Below are 15778 nucleotides of genomic sequence, written 5' to 3' on the forward strand. Positions count from 1 at the left end.
AGGAAGGTTTAAATGAAATGGAGTTAAAGGGCCTATACCTTAGTCCTTTTGTCTCTCTTACTCCCCCCTTGTATCCAGCAGCTCCAATCCCCAGCCTCAGGAAGGTTAAAATGAAATGGAGTTAAAGGGCACCTACCTCAGTCCTTTTTGTCTCTCTTACTCTCCCCGTGTATCCAGCAGCTCCAATCCCTAGCCTCAGGAAGGTTAAAATGAGATGGACTTAAAGGGCACCTACCTCAGTCTTTTTTGTCTCTGTGTCTCCCCCCTTCTATCCAGGAGCTCCAATCCCCAGACTCAGGAAGTTTAAAATGAAATGGAGTTAAAGGGCCCCTACATCAGTCCTATTTGTCTCTCTGACTCCCCCCATGTATCCAGCAGCTCCAACCACCGGCCTCAGGAAGGTTCAAATGAAATGGAGTTAAAGGGCCCCTACATCAATCCTTTTTGTCTCTCTGTCTCCCCCCTTGTATCCAGCAGCTCCAATCCCCAGCCTCAGGAAGGTTCAAATGAAATGGAGTTAAAGGGGCCCTACATCACTCCTTTTTGTCTCTCTTACTCCCCCCTTGTATACAGCAGCTCCAATCCCCAGCCTTTCGAAGGTTCAAATGAAATGGAGGTAAAGGGAGCCTACCTCAGTCCTCTTTGCCACTCTGACTCCCCAATTGTATCCAGCAGCTCCAATCCCCAGCCTCAGGAAGGCTTAAATGAAATGGAGTTAAAGGGCCCCTACATCAGTCCTTTTTGTCTCTCTTACTCCCCCCTTGTATCCAGCAGCTCCAATCCCCAGGCTCAAGAAGGTTCAAATGAAATGAAGTTAAAGGTCCGCTACCTCGGTCCTTTTTGCCTCTCTGACTCCCCCCTTGTATCCAGCAGCTCCAATCCCCAGCCTCAGGAAGGTTCAAATGAAATGGAGTTAAAGGGCACCTACATCAGTCCTTTTTGTCTCTCTGACTCCCCCCTTGTATCCAGCAGCTCCCATCCCCAGCCTCAGGAAGATTCAAATGAAATGGAGTTAACGGGCCCCTACCTCAGTCCTTTTTGTCTCTGTGTCTCCCCCCTTGTATCCAGGAGCTCCAATCCCCAGCCGCAGGAAGGTTCAAATGAAATGGAGTTAAAGGGCCCCTACATCACTCCTTTTTGTCTCTCTGACTCCCCCCTTGTATACAGCAGCTCCAATCCCCAGCCTCAGGAAGGTTCAAATGAAATGGAGTTAAAAAGCCCCGACCTCAGTCCTTTTTGTCTCCCTGACTCCCCCCCTGTATTGAGCAGCTCCAGTCCCCAGCCTTTCGAAGGTTAAAATAAAATGGAGGTAAAGGGCCCCTACATCAATCCTTTTTGCCTCTCTGTCTCCCCGCTTGTATTCAGGAGCTCCAACCACCGGCCTCAGGAAGGTTCAAATGAAATGGAGTAAAAGGGCCCCTACATCAGTCCTTTTTGTCACTCTGACTCCCCCCTTGTATTCAGGAGCTCCAACCACCAGCCTCAGGAAGGTTCAAATGAAATGGAGTTTAAGGGCCCCTACCTTAGTCCTTTTTGCTTCTCTGACTCTCACCTTGTATCCAGCAGTTCAAACCACCAGCCTCAGGAAGGTTCAAATGAAATGAAGTTAAAGGTCCACTTCCTTGGTCCTTTTTGCCTCTCTGACTCCCCCCTTGTATTCAGCAGCCCCAATCCCAAGCCTCAGGAAGGTTCAAATGAAATGGAGTTAAAGGGCCCGTACATAAGTCCTTTAATGTCTCTCACACTCCCCCCTTGTATTCAGGAGCTCCAACCACCGGCCTCAGGAAGTTTCAAATGAAATGGAGTAAAAGGGCCCCTACATCAGTTCTTTTTGTCTCTCTTACTGCCCCCTTGTATCCAGCAGCTCAAATCCCCAGCCTCAGGAAGGTTCAAATGAAATGCTGTTAAAGGGCCCCTACCTCAGTCCTTTTTGTCTCACTGACTCCCCCCCTGTATCCAGCAGCTCCAGTCCCCAGCCTTTCGAAGGTTAAAATAAAATGGAGGTAAAGGGCCCCTACCTCAGTCCTTTTTGCCTCTCTGACTCCCCCCTTGTATCCAGCAGCTCCAATCCCCAGCCTCAGGAAGCTGAAAATGAAATGGAGTTAAAGGTCCACTTCCTCGGTCCTTTTTGCCTCTCTGACTCCCCCCTTGTATTCAGCAGCCCCAATCCCCAGCCTCAGGAAGGTTCAAATGAAATGGAGTTAAAGGGCCCGTACATAAGTCCTTTAATGTCTCTCACACTCCCCCCTTGTATTCAGGAGCTCCAACCACCGGCCTCAGGAAGGTTCAAATGAAATGGAGTAAAAGGGCCCCTACATCAGTTCTTTTTGTCTCTCTTACTGCCCCCTTGTATCCAGCAGCTCAAATCCCCAGCCTCAGGAAGGTTCAAATGAAATGCAGTTAAAGGGCCCCTACCTCAGTCCTTTTTGTCTCACTGACTCCCCCCTGTATCCATCAGCTCCAGTCCCCAGCCTTTCGAAGGTTAAAATAAAATGGAGGTAAAGGGCCCCTACCTCAGTCCTTTTTGCCTCTCTGACTCCCCCCTTGTATCCAGCAGCTCCAATCCCCAGCCTCAGGAAGCTGAAAATGAAATGGAGTTAAAGGGCCCCTACATCAATCCTTTTTGTCTCTCTGTCTCCCCGCTTGTATCCAGCAGCTCCAATCCCGAGCCTTTCAAAGGTTCAAATGAAATGGAGTAAAAGGGCCCTTACATCAGTCCTTTTTGTCTCTCTGACTCCCCCCTTGTATTCAGGAGCTCCAACCACCAGCCTCAGGAAGGTTAAAATGAAATGGATTTAAAGGGCCACTTCATCAGTCCTTTTTGTCTCTCTGACTCCCCCCTTGTATTCAGGAGCTCCAACCACCAGCCTCAGGAAGGTTCAAATGAAATGGAGTTTAAGGGCCCCTACCTTAGTCCTTTTTGCTTCTCTGACTCTCACCTTGTATCCAGCAGTTCAAACCACCAGCCTCAGGAAGGTTCAAATGAAATGAAGTTAAAGGTCCACTTCCTCGGTCCTTTTTGCCTCTCTGACTCCCCCCTTGTATTCAGCAGCCCCAATCCCCAGCCTCAGGAAGGTTCAAATGAAATGGAGTTAAAGGGCCCGTACATAAGTCCTTTAATGTCTCTCACACTCCCCCCTTGTATTCAGGAGCTCCAACCACCTGCCTCAGGAAGGTTCAAATGAAATGGAGTAAAAGGGCCCTTACATCAGTCCTTTTTGTCTCTCTGACTCCCCCCTTGTATTCAGGAGCTCCAACCACCAGCCTCAGGAAGGTTAAAATGAAATGGATTTAAAGGGCCACTTCATCAGTCCTTTTTGTCTCTCTTACTCCCCACTTATATCCAGCAGCTCCAATCCCGAGCCTTTCGAAGGTACAAATGAAATGGAGTAAAAGGGCCACTTCATCAGTCCTTTTTGTCTCTCTTACTCCCCCCTTGTATCCAGCCGTTCTAATCCCCAGTCTCAGGAAGGTTCAAATGAAATGGAGTTAAAGGGCCCCTACATCAGTCCATTTTGCCTCTCTGACTCCCCCCATGTATCCAGGAGTTCAAACCACCAGCCTCAGGAACGTTCAAATGAAATGGAGTTAAAGGGCCCCTACATCAGTCTTTTTTGCCTCTCTGACTCCCCCCTTATATCCAGCAGTTCAAACCACCAGCCTCAGGAAGTTTCAAATGAAATGGAGTTAAAGGGCCCCTACATCAGTCCTTTTGCCTCTCTGACTCCTCCCTTGTATCCAGCAGCTCCAATCCCCAGCCTCAGGAAGGTTAAAATGAAATGGAGTTAAAGGGCCCCTACATCAGTCCTTTTTGTCTCTCTGTCTCCCCCCTTGTATCTAGGAGCTCCAATCCCCAGCCTCAGGAAGGTTCAAATGAAATGGAGTTAAAGCGCCCGTACATAAGTCCTTTACTGTCTCTCAGACTCCCCCCTTGTATTCAGGAGCTCCAACCACCAGCCTCAGGAAGGTTCAAATGAAATGGAGTTTAAGGGCCCCTACCTTAGTCCTTTTTGCTTCTGACTCTCACCTTGTATCCAGCAGTTCAAACCACCAGCCTCAGGAAGGTTCAAATGAAATGAAGTTAAAGGTCCACTTCCTCGGTCCTTTTTGCCTCTCTGACTCCCCCCTTGTATTCAGCAGCCCCAATCCCCAGCCTCAGGAAGGTTCAAATGAAATGGAGTTAAAGGGCCCGTACATAAGTCCTTTAATGTCTCTCACACTCCCCCCTTGTATTCAGGAGCTCCAACCACCGGCCTCAGGAAGGTTCAAATGAAATGGAGTAAAAGGGCCCCTACATCAGTTCTTTTTGTCTCTCTTACTGCCCCCTTGTATCCAGCAGCTCAAATCCCCAGCCTCAGGAAGGTTCAAATGAAATGCAGTTAAAGGGCCCCTACCTCAGTCCTTTTTGTCTCACTGACTCCCCCCCTGTATCCAGCAGCTCCAGTCCCCAGCCTTTCGAAGGTTAAAATAAAATGGAGGTAAAGGGCCCCTACCTCAGTCCTTTTTGCCTCTCTGACTCCCCCCTTGTATTCAGCAGCCCCAATCCCCAGCCTCAGGAAGGTTCAAATGAAATGGAGTTAAAGGGCCCGTACATAAGTCCTTTAATGTCTCTCACACTCCCCCCTTGTATTCAGGAGCTCCAACCACCAGCCTCAGGAAGGTTAAAATGAAATGGAGTTAAAGGGCCCCTACCTCAGTCCTTTTCGTCTCTCTGACTCCCCCCTTTTATCCAGCAGCTCCAATCCCCAGCCTCAGGAAGGTTCAAATGAAATGCAGTTAAAGGGCCCCTACCTTAGTCCTTTTTGCCTCTCTGACTCTCACCTTGTATCCAGCAGTTCAAAGCACCAGGCTCAGGAAGGTTTAAATGAAATAGAGTTAAAGGGCCGCTACCTCAGTCCTTTTGTCTCTCTTACTCCCCCCTTGTATCCAGCAGTTCCAATCCCCAGCCTCAGGAAGGTTAAAATGAAATGGAGTTAAAGGGCCCCCACCTCTGTCCTTTTTGTCTCTCTTACTCCCCCCTTGTATCCAGCAGCTCCAATCCCTAGCCTCAGGAAGGTTAAAATGAGATGGAGTTAAAGGGCACCTACCTCAGTCTTTTTTGTCTCTCTTACTCTCCCCTTGTATACAGCAGCTCTAATCCCCAGGCTCAGGAAGGTTCAAATGAAATGAAGTTAAAGGTCCGCTACCTCGGTCCTTTTTGCCTCTCTGACTCCCCCCTTGTATCCAGCAGCTCCAATCTCCAGCCTCAGGAAGGTTCAAATGAAATGGAGTTAAAGGGCCCCTACATCAGTCCTTTTTGTCTCTCTGACTCCCCCCTTGTATCCAGCAGCTCCCATCCCCAGCCTCAGGAAGATTCAAATGAAATGGAGTTAACGGGCCCCTACCTCAGTCCTTTTTGTCTCTGTGTCTCCCCCCTTGTATCCAGGAGCTCCAATCCCCAGCCTCAGGAAGGTTAAAATGAAATGGAGTTAAAGGGCCCCTACATCAGTCCTATTTGTCTCTCTGACTCCCCCCATGTATCCAGCAGCTCCAACCACCGGCCTCAGGAAGGTTCAAATGAAATGGAGTTAAAGGGCCCCTACATTAATCCTTTTTGTCTCTCTGTCTCCCCCCTTGTATCCAGCAGCTCCAATCCCCAGCCTCAGGAAGGTTCAAATGAAATGGAGTTAAAGGGGCCCTACATCACTCCTTTTTGTCTCTCTTACTCCCCCCTTGTATCCAGCAGCTCCAATCCCGAGCCTTTCGAAGGTTCAAATGAAATGGAGTAAAAGGGCCCCTACATCAGTCCTTTTTGTCTCTGTGTCTCCCCCCTTGTATCCAGGAGCTCCAATCCCCAGCCTCAGGAAGGTTCAAATGAAATGCAGTTAAAGGGCCCCTACCTCAGTCCTTTTTGTCTCACTGACTCCCCCCCTGTATCCAGCAGCTCCAGTCCCCAGCCTTTCGAAGGTTAAAATAAAATGGAGGTAAAGGGCCCCTACCTCAGTCCTTTTTGCCTCTCTGACTCCTCCCTTGTATCCAGCAGCTCCAATCCCCAGCCTCAGGAGGCTTAAAATGAAATGGAGTTAAAGGGCCCCTACATCAGTCCTTTTCGTCTCTCTGACTCCCCCCTTTTATCCAGCAGCTCCAATCCCCAGCCTCAGGAAGGTTCAAATGAAATGGAGTTAAAGGGCCCCTACCTCAGTCCTTTTTGTCTCTCTTACTCCCCCCTTGTATCCAGCAGCTCCAATCCCTAGCCTCAGGAAGGTTAAAATGAGATGGAGTTAAAGGGCACCTACCTCAGTCTTTTTTGTCTCTCTTACTCTCCCCTTGTATACAGCAGCTCCAATCCCCAGGCTCAGGAAGGTTCAAATGAAATGAAGTTAAAGGTCCGCTACCTCGGTCCTTTTTGCCTCTCTGACTCCCCCCTTGTATCCAGCAGCTCCAATCTCCAGCCTCAGGAAGGTTCAAATGAAATGGAGTTAAAGAGCCCCTACATCAATCCTTTTTGTCTCTCTGTCTCCCCGCTTGTATCCAGCATCTCCAATCCCGAGCCTTTCGAAGGTTCAAATGAAATGGAGTAAAAGGGCCCTTACATTAGTCCTTTTTGTCTCTCTGACTCCCCCCTTGTATTCAGGAGCTCCAACCACCAGCCTCAGGAAGGTTAAAATGAAATGGATTTAAAGGGCCACTTCATCAGTCCTTTTTGCCTCTCTGACCCCCCCTGTATCCAGCAGCTCCAGTCCCCAGCCTTTCGAAGGTTAAAATAAAATGGAGGTAAAGGGCCCCTACCTCAGTCCTTTTTGCCTCTCTGACTCCTCCCTTGTATCCAGCAGCTCCAATCCCCAGCCTCAGGAGGCTTAAAATGAAATGGAGTTAAAGGGCCCCTACATCAGTCCTTTTCGTCTCTCTGACTCCCCCCTTTTATCCAGCAGCTCCAATCCCCAGCCTCAGGAAGGTTCAAATGAAATGGAGTTAAAGGGCCCCTACATCACTCCTTTTTGTCTCTCTTACTCCCCCCTTGTATCCAGAAGCTCCAATCCCCAGCCTCAGGAAGGTTCAAATGAAATGCAGTTAAAGGGCCCCGACCTCAGTCCTTTTTGTCTCACTGACTCCCCCCTTGTATCCAGCAGCTCCAGTCCCCAGCCTTTCGAAGGTTAAAATAAAAAGGAGGTAAAGAGCCCCTACCTCAGTCCTTTTTGTCTCTGTGTCTCCCCCCTTGTATCCAGGAGCTCCAATCCCCAGCCTCAGGAAGGTTAAAATGAAATGGAGTTAAAGGGCCCCTACATCAGTCCTATTTGTCTCTCTGACTCCCCCCATGTATCCAGCAGCTCCAACCACCGGCCTCAGGAAGGTTCAAATGAAATGGAGTTAAAGGGCCCCTACATCAGTCCTATTTGTCTCTCTGACTCCCCCCATGTATCCAGCAGCTCCAACCACCGGCCTCAGGAAGGTTAAAATGAAATGGATTTAAAGGGCCACTTCATCAGTCCTTTTTGTCTCTCTTCCTCCCCCCTTGTATCCAGCAGCTCCAATCCCGAGCCTTTCGAAGGTTCAAATGAAATGGAGTAAAAGGGCCGCTACATCAGTCCTTTTTGTCTCTCTGACTCCCCCCTTGTATTCAGGAGCTCCAACCACCGGCCTCAGGAAGGTTAAAATGAAATGGATTTAAAGGGCCACTTCATCAGTCCTTTTTGTCTCTCTTCCTCCCCCCTTGTATCCAGCAGCTCCAATCCCGAGCCTTTCGAAGGTTCAAATGAAATGGAGTAAAAGGGCCCCTACATCAGTCCTTTTTGTCTCTCTTACTCCCCCCTTGTATCCAGCAGCTCTAATCCCCAGTCTCAAGAAGGTTCAAATGAAATGGAGTTAAAGGGCCCCTACATCAGTCCATTTTGCCTCTCTGACTCCCCCCTTGTATCCAGCAGCTCCAACCACCAGCCTCAGGAAGGTTCAAATGAAATGGTGTTAAAGGGCCCCTAAATCAATCCTTTTTGTCTCTCTGTCTCCCCCCTTGCATCCAGCAGTTCAAAGCACCAGCCTCATCAAGTTTTAAATGAAATGGAATTAAAGGGCCTATACCTTAGTCCTTTTGTCTCTCTTACTCCCCCCTTGTATCCAGCAGCTCCAATCCCCAGCCTCAGGAAGGTTAAAATGAAATGGAGTTAAAGGGCCCCTACCTCAGTCCTTTTTGTCTCTCTTACTCCCCCACTTGTATCCAGCAGCTCCAATCCCCAGCCTTTCGAAGGTTAAAATGAAATGGAATTAAAGGGCCCCTACCTTAGTCCTTTTTGCCTCTCTGACTCTCACCTTGTATCCAGCAGCTCCCACCACCGGCCTCAGGAAGGTTCAAATGAAATGGAGTTAAAGGGCCCCTACATCAGTCCTTTTCGTCTCTCTGACTCCCCCCTTTTATCCAGCAGCTCCAATCCCCAGCCTCAGGAAGGTTCAAATGAAATGGAGTTAAAGGGCCCCTACATCACTCCTTTTTGTCTCTCTTACTCCCCCCTTGTATCCAGAAGCTCCAATCCCCAGCCTCAGGAAGGTTCAAATGAAATGCAGTTAAAGGGCCCCGACCTCAGTCCTTTTTGTCTCACTGACTCCCCCCTTGTATCCAGCAGCTCCAGTCCCCAGCCTTTCGAAGGTTAAAATAAAAAGGAGGTAAAGAGCCCCTACCTCAGTCCTTTTTGTCTCTGTGTCTCCCCCCTTGTATCCAGGAGCTCCAATCCCCAGCCTCAGGAAGGTTAAAATGAAATGGAGTTAAAGGGCCCCTACATCAGTCCTATTTGTCTCTCTGACTCCCCCCATGTATCCAGCAGCTCCAACCACCGGCCTCAGGAAGGTTCAAATGAAATGGAGTTAAAGGGCCCCTACATCAGTCCTATTTGTCTCTCTGACTCCCCCCATGTATCCAGCAGCTCCAACCACCGGCCTCAGGAAGGTTAAAATGAAATGGATTTAAAGGGCCACTTCATCAGTCCTTTTTGTCTCTCTTCCTCCCCCCTTGTATCCAGCAGCTCCAATCCCGAGCCTTTCGAAGGTTCAAATGAAATGGAGTAAAAGGGCCGCTACATCAGTCCTTTTTGTCTCTCTGACTCCCCCCTTGTATTCAGGAGCTCCAACCACCGGCCTCAGGAAGGTTAAAATGAAATGGATTTAAAGGGCCACTTCATCAGTCCTTTTTGTCTCTCTTCCTCCCCCCTTGTATCCAGCAGCTCCAATCCCGAGCCTTTCGAAGGTTCAAATGAAATGGAGTAAAAGGGCCCCTACATCAGTCCTTTTTGTCTCTCTTACTCCCCCCTTGTATCCAGCAGCTCTAATCCCCAGTCTCAAGAAGGTTCAAATGAAATGGAGTTAAAGGGCCCCTACATCAGTCCATTTTGCCTCTCTGACTCCCCCCTTGTATCCAGCAGCTCCAACCACCAGCCTCAGGAAGGTTCAAATGAAATGGTGTTAAAGGGCCCCTAAATCAATCCTTTTTGTCTCTCTGTCTCCCCCCTTGTATCCAGCAGTTCAAAGCACCAGCCTCATCAAGGTTTAAATGAAATGGAATTAAAGGGCCTATACCTTAGTCCTTTTGTCTCTCTTACTCCCCCCTTGTATCCAGCAGCTCCAATCCCCAGCCTCAGGAAGGTTAAAATGAAATGGAGTTAAAGGGCCCCTACCTCAGTCCTTTTTGTCTCTCTTACTCCCCCACTTGTATCCAGCAGCTCCAATCCCCAGCCTTTCGAAGGTTAAAATGAAATGGAATTAAAGGGCCCCTACCTTAGTCCTTTTTGCCTCTCTGACTCTCACCTTGTATCCAGCAGCTCCCACCACCGGCCTCAGGAAGGTTCAAATGAAATGGAGTTAAAGGGCCCCTACCTCTGTCCTTTTTGTCTCTCTTACTCCCCCCTTGTATCCAGCAGCTCCAATCCCTAGCCTCAGGAAGGTTAAAATGAGATGGAGTTAAAGGGCACCTACCTCAGTCCTTTTTGTCTCTCTTACTCTCCCCGTGTATCCAGCAGCTCCAATCCCTAGCCTCAGGAAGGTTAAAATGAGATGGAGTTAAAGGGCACCTACCTCAGTCTTTTTTGTCTCTCTTACTCTCCCCTTGTATCCAGCAGCTCCAATTCCCAGGCTCAGGAAGGTTCAAATGAAATGAAGTTAAAGGTCCGCTACCTCGGTCCTTTTTGCCTCTCTGACTCCCCCCTTGTATCCAGCAGCTCCAATCTCCAGCCTCAGGAAGGTTCAAATGAAATGGAGTTAAAGGGCCCCTACATCAGTCCTTTTTGTCTCTCTGACTCCCCCCTTGTATCCAGTAGCTCCCATCCCCAGCCTCAGGAAGATTCAAATGAAATGGAGTTAACGGACCCCTACCTCAGTCCTTTTTGTCTCTGTGTCTCCCCCCTTGTATCCAGGAGCTCCAATCCCCAGCCTCAGGAAGGTTAAAATGAAATGGAGTTAAAGGGCCCCTACATCAATCCTTTTTGTCTCTCTGTCTCCCCCCTTGTATCCAGCAGCTCCAATCCCCAGCCTCAGGAAGGTTCAAATGAAATGGAGTTAAAGGGCCCCGACCTCAGTCCTTTTTGTCTCACTGACTCCCCCCCTGTATTGAGCAGCTCCAGTCCCCAGCCTTTCGAAGGTTAAAATAAAATGGAGGTAAAGGGCCCCTACATCAATCCTTTTTGCCTCTCTGTCTCCCCGCTTGTATTCAGGAGCTCCAACCACCGGCCTCAGGAAGGTTCAAATGAAATGGAGTAAAAGGGCCCCTACATCAGTCCTTTTTGTCTCTCTGACTCCCCCCTTGTATTCAGGAGCTCCAACCACCAGCCTCAGGAACGTTAAAATGAAATGGATTTAAAGGGCCACTTCATCAGTCCTTTTTGTCTCTCTTACTCCCCCCTTGTATCCAGCAGCTCCAATCCCGAGCCTTTCGAAGGTTAAAATGAGATGGAGTTAAAGGGCACGTACCTCAGTCTTTTTTGTCTCTCTTACTCTCCCCTTGTATCCAGCAGCTCCAATCCCCAGGCTCAGGAAGGTTCAAATGAAGTGAAGTTAAAGGTCCGCTACCTCGGTCCTTTTGGCCTCTCTGACTCCCCCCTTGTATCCAGCAGCTCCAATCTCCAGCCTCAGGAAGGTTCAAATGAAATGGAGTTAAAGGGCCCCTACATCGGTCCTTTTTGTCTCTCTGACTCCCCCCTTGTATCCAGCAGCTCCCATCCCCAGCCTCAGGAAGAGTCAAATGAAATGGAGTTAACGGACCCCTACCTCAGTCCTTTTTGTCTCTGTGTCTCCCCCCTTGTATCCAGGAGTTCCAATCCCCAGCCTCAGGAAGGTTAAAATGAAATGGAGTTAAAGGGCCCCTACATCAATCCTTTTTGTCTCTCTGTCTCCCCCCTTGTATCCAGCAGCTCCAATCCCCAGCCTCAGGAAGGTTCAAATGAAATGGAGTTAAAGGGGCCCTACATCACTCCTTTTTGTCTCTCTTACTCCCCCCTTGTATACAGCAGCTCCAATCCCCAGCCTCAGGAAGGTTCAAATGAAATGGAGTTAAAGGGCCCCGACCTCAGTCCTTTTTGTCTCACTGACTCCCCCCCTGTATTGAGCAGCTCCAGTCCCCAGCCTTTCGAAGGTTAAAATAAAATGGAGGTAAAGGGCCCCTACATCAATCCTTTTTGCCTCTCTGTCTCCCCGCTTGTATTCAGGAGCTCCAACCACCGGCCTCAGGAAGGTTCAAATGAAATGGAGTAAAAGGGCCCCTACATCAGTCCTTTTTGTCTCTCTGACTCCCCCCTTGTATTCAGGAGCTCCAACCACCAGCCTCAGGAACGTTAAAATGAAATGGATTTAAAGGGCCACTTCATCAGTCCTTTTTGTCTCTCTTACTCCCCCCTTGTATCCAGCAGCTCCAATCCCGAGCCTTTCGAAGGTTAAAATGAGATGGAGTTAAAGGGCACCTACCTCAGTCTTTTTTGTCTCTCTTACTCTCCCCTTGTATCCAGCAGCTCCAATCCCCAGGCTCAGGAAGGTTCAAATGAAGTGAAGTTAAAGGTCCGCTACCTCGGTCCTTTTGGCCTCTCTGACTCCCCCCTTGTATCCAGCAGCTCCAATCTCCAGCCTCAGGAAGGTTCAAATGAAATGGAGTTAAAGGGCCCCTACATCGGTCCTTTTTGTCTCTCTGACTCCCCCCTTGTATCCAGCAGCTCCCATCCCCAGCCTCAGGAAGATTCAAATGAAATGGAGTGAAAGGGCCCCTACATCAGTCCTATTTGTCTCTCTGACTCCCCCCATGTATCCAGCAGCTCCAACCACCGGCCTCAGGAAGGTTCAAATGAAATGGAGTTAAAGGGCCCCTACATCAATCCTTTTTGTCTCTCTGTCTCCCCCCTTGTATCCAGCAGCTCCCATCCCCAGCCTCAGGAAGATTCAAATGAAATGGAGTTAACGGGCCCCTACCTCAGTCCTTTTTGTCTCTGTGTCTCCCCCCTTGTATCCAGGAGCTCCAATCCCCAGCCTCGGGAAGGTTAAAATGAAATGGAGTTAAAGGGCCCCTACATCAGTCCTATTTGTCTCTCTGACTCCCCCCATGTATCCAGCAGCTCCAACCACCGGCCTCAGGAAGGTTCAAATGAAATGGAGTTAAAGGGCCCCTACATGAATCCTTTTTGTCTCTCTGTCTCCCCCCTTGTATCCAGCAGCTCCAATCCCCAGCCTCAGGAAGGTTCAAATGAAATGGAGTTAAAGGGCCCCTACATCACTCCTTTTTGTCTCTCTGACTCCCCCCTTGTATACAGCAGCTACAATCCCCAGCATCAGGAAGGTTCAAATGAAATGGAGTTAAAGGGCCCCGACCTCAGTCCTTTTTGTCTCACTGACTCCCCCCCTGTATTGAGCAGCTCCAGTCCCCAGCCTTTCGAAGGTTAAAATAAAATGGAGGTAAAGGGCCCCTACATCAATCCTTTTTGCCTCTCTGTCTCCCCGCTTGTATTCAGGAGCTCCAACAACCGGCCTCAGGAAGGTTCAAATGAAATGGAGTAAAAGGGCCCGTACATCAGTCCTTTTTGTCTCTCTGACTCCCCCCTTGTATTCAGGAGCTCCAACCACCAGCCTCAGGAAGGTTCAAATGAAATGGAGTTTAAGGGCCCCTACCTTAGTCCTTTTTGCTTCTCTGACTCTCACCTTGTATCCAGCAGTTCAAACTACCAGCCTCAGGAAGGTTCAAATGAAATGAAGTTAAAGGTCCACTTCCTCGGTCCTTTTTGCCTCTCTGACTCCCCCCTTGTATTCAGCAGCTCCAATCCCCAGCCTTTCGAAGGTTAAAATGAAATGGAGATAAAGGGCCCCTACATCAGTCCTTTTCGTCTCTCTGACTCCCCCCTTTTATCCAGCAGCTCCAATCCCCAGCCGCAGGAAGGTTCAAATGAAATGGAGTTAAAGGGCCCGTACATAAGTCCTTTAATGTCTCTCACACTCCCCCCTTGTATTCAGGAGCTCCAACCACCAGCCTCAGGAAGGTTAAAATGAAATGGATTTAAAGGGCCACTTCATCAATCCTTTTTTTCTCTCTAACTCTCCCCTTGTATCCAGCAGCTCCAATCCCGAGCCTTTCGAAGGTTCAAATGAAATGGAGTAAAAGGGCCCCTACATCAGTTCTTTTTGTCTCTCTTACTGCCCCCTTGTATCCAGCAGCTCAAATCCCCAGCCTCAGGAAGGTTCAAATGAAATGCAGTTAAAGGGCCCCTACCTCAGTCCTTTTTGTCTCACTGACTCCCCCCCTGTATCCAGCAGCTCCAGTCCCCAGCCTTTCGAAGGTTAAAATAAAATGGAGGTAAAGGGCCCCTACCTCAGTCCTTTTTGCCTCTCTGACTCCCCCCTTGTATCCAGCAGCTCCAATCCCCAGCCTCAGGAAGCTTAAAATGAAATGGAGTTAAAGGGCCCCTACATCAATCCTTTTTGTCTCTCTGTCTCCCCGCTTGTATCCAGCAGCTCCAATCCCGAGCCTTTCGAAGGTTCAAATGAAATGGAGTAAAAGGGCCCTTACATCAGTCCTTTTTGTCTCTCTGACTCCCCCCTTGTATTCAGGAGCTCCAACCACCAGCCTCAGGAAGGTTAAAATGAAATGGATTTAAAGGGCCACTTCATCAGTCCTTTTTGTCTCTCTTACTCCCCCCTTGTATCCAGCTGTTCTAATCCCCAGTCTCAGGAAGGTTCAAATGAAATGGAGTTAAAGGGCCCCTACATCAGTCCATTTTGCCTCTATGACTCCCCCCATGTATCCAGGAGTTCAAACCACCAGCCTCAGGAACGTTCAAATGAAATGGAGTTAAAGGGCCCCTACATCAGTCTTTTTTGCCTCTCTGACTCCCCCCTTATATCCAGCAGTTCAAACCACCAGCCTCAGGAAGGTTCAAATGAAATGGAGTTAAAGGGCCCCTACATCAGTCCTTTTGCCTCTCTGACTCCCCCCTTGTATCCAGCAGCTCCAATCCCCAGCCTCAGGAAGGTTAAAATGAAATGGAGTTAAAGGGCCCCTACATCAGTCCTTTTTGTCTCTCTGTCTCCCCCCTTGTATCTAGGAGCTCCAATCCCCAGCCTCAGGAAGGTTCAAATGAAATGGAGTTAAAGCGCCCGTACATAAGTCCTTTACTGTCTCTCAGACTCCCCACTTGTATCCAGCAGCTCCAATCCCCAGCCTTTCGAAGGTTAAAATGAAATGAAGTTAAAGGGCCCCTACCTCAGTCCTTTCCGTCTCTCTGACTCCCCCCTTGTATCCAGCAGCTCCAATCCCCAGCCTTTCGAAGGTTAAAATGAAATGGAGATAAAGGGCCCCTACATCAGTCCTTTTCGTCTCTCTGTCTCCCCCCTTGTATCTAGGAGCTCCAATCCCCAGCCTCAGGAAGGTTCAAATGAAATGGAGTTAAAGCGCCCGTACATAAGTCCTTTACTGTCTCTCAGACTCCCCACTTGTATCCAGCAGCTCCAATCCCCAGCCTTTCGAAGGTTAAAATGAAATGGAGTTAAAGGGCCCCTACCTCAGTCCTTTTCGTCTCTCTGACTCCCCCCTTTTATCCAGCAGCTCCAATCCCCAGCCTCAGGAAGGTTCAAGTGAAATGCAGTTAAAGGGCCCCTACCTTAGTCCTTTTTGCCTCTCTGACTCTCACCTTGTATCCAGCAGTTCAAAGCACCAGGCTCAGGAAGGTTTAAATGAAATAGAGTTAAAGGGCCGCTACCTCAGTCCTTTTGTCTCTCTTACTCCCCCCTTGTATCCAGCAGCTCCAATCCCCAGCCTCAGGAAGGTTAAAATGAAATGGAGTTAAAGGGCCCCTACCTCAGTCCTTTTTGCCTCTCTGACTCCCCCCTTGTATCCAGCAGCTCCAATCCCCAGCCTTTCGAAGGTTAAAATGAAATGGAGATAAAGGGCCCCTACATCAGTCCTTTTCGTCTCTCTGACTCCCCCCTTTTATCCAGCAGCTCCAATCCCCAGCCTCAGGAAGGTTCAAATGAAATGCAGTTAAAGGGCCCCTACCTTAGTCCTTTTTGCCTCTCTGACTCTCACCTTGTATCCAGCAGCTCCCACCACCGGCCTCAGGAAGGTTCAAATGAAATGGAGTTAAAGGGCCCCTACCTCTGTCCTTTTTGTCTCTCTTACTCCCCCCTTGTATCCAGCAGCTCTAATCCCCAGTCTCAGGAAGATTCAAATGAAATGGAGTTAAAGGGAACCTACCTCAGGCCTTTTTGTCTCTCTGACTCCCCCCTTGTATCCATCAGCTCCAACCACCGGCCTCAGGAAGGTTAAAATGAAATGGATTTAAAGGGCCACTTC

The sequence above is a fragment of the Natrix helvetica genome, assembly GCF_964273705.1.
Source record: "Natrix helvetica genome assembly, chromosome: W".
Taxonomy (NCBI): domain Eukaryota; kingdom Metazoa; phylum Chordata; class Lepidosauria; order Squamata; family Natricidae; genus Natrix; species Natrix helvetica.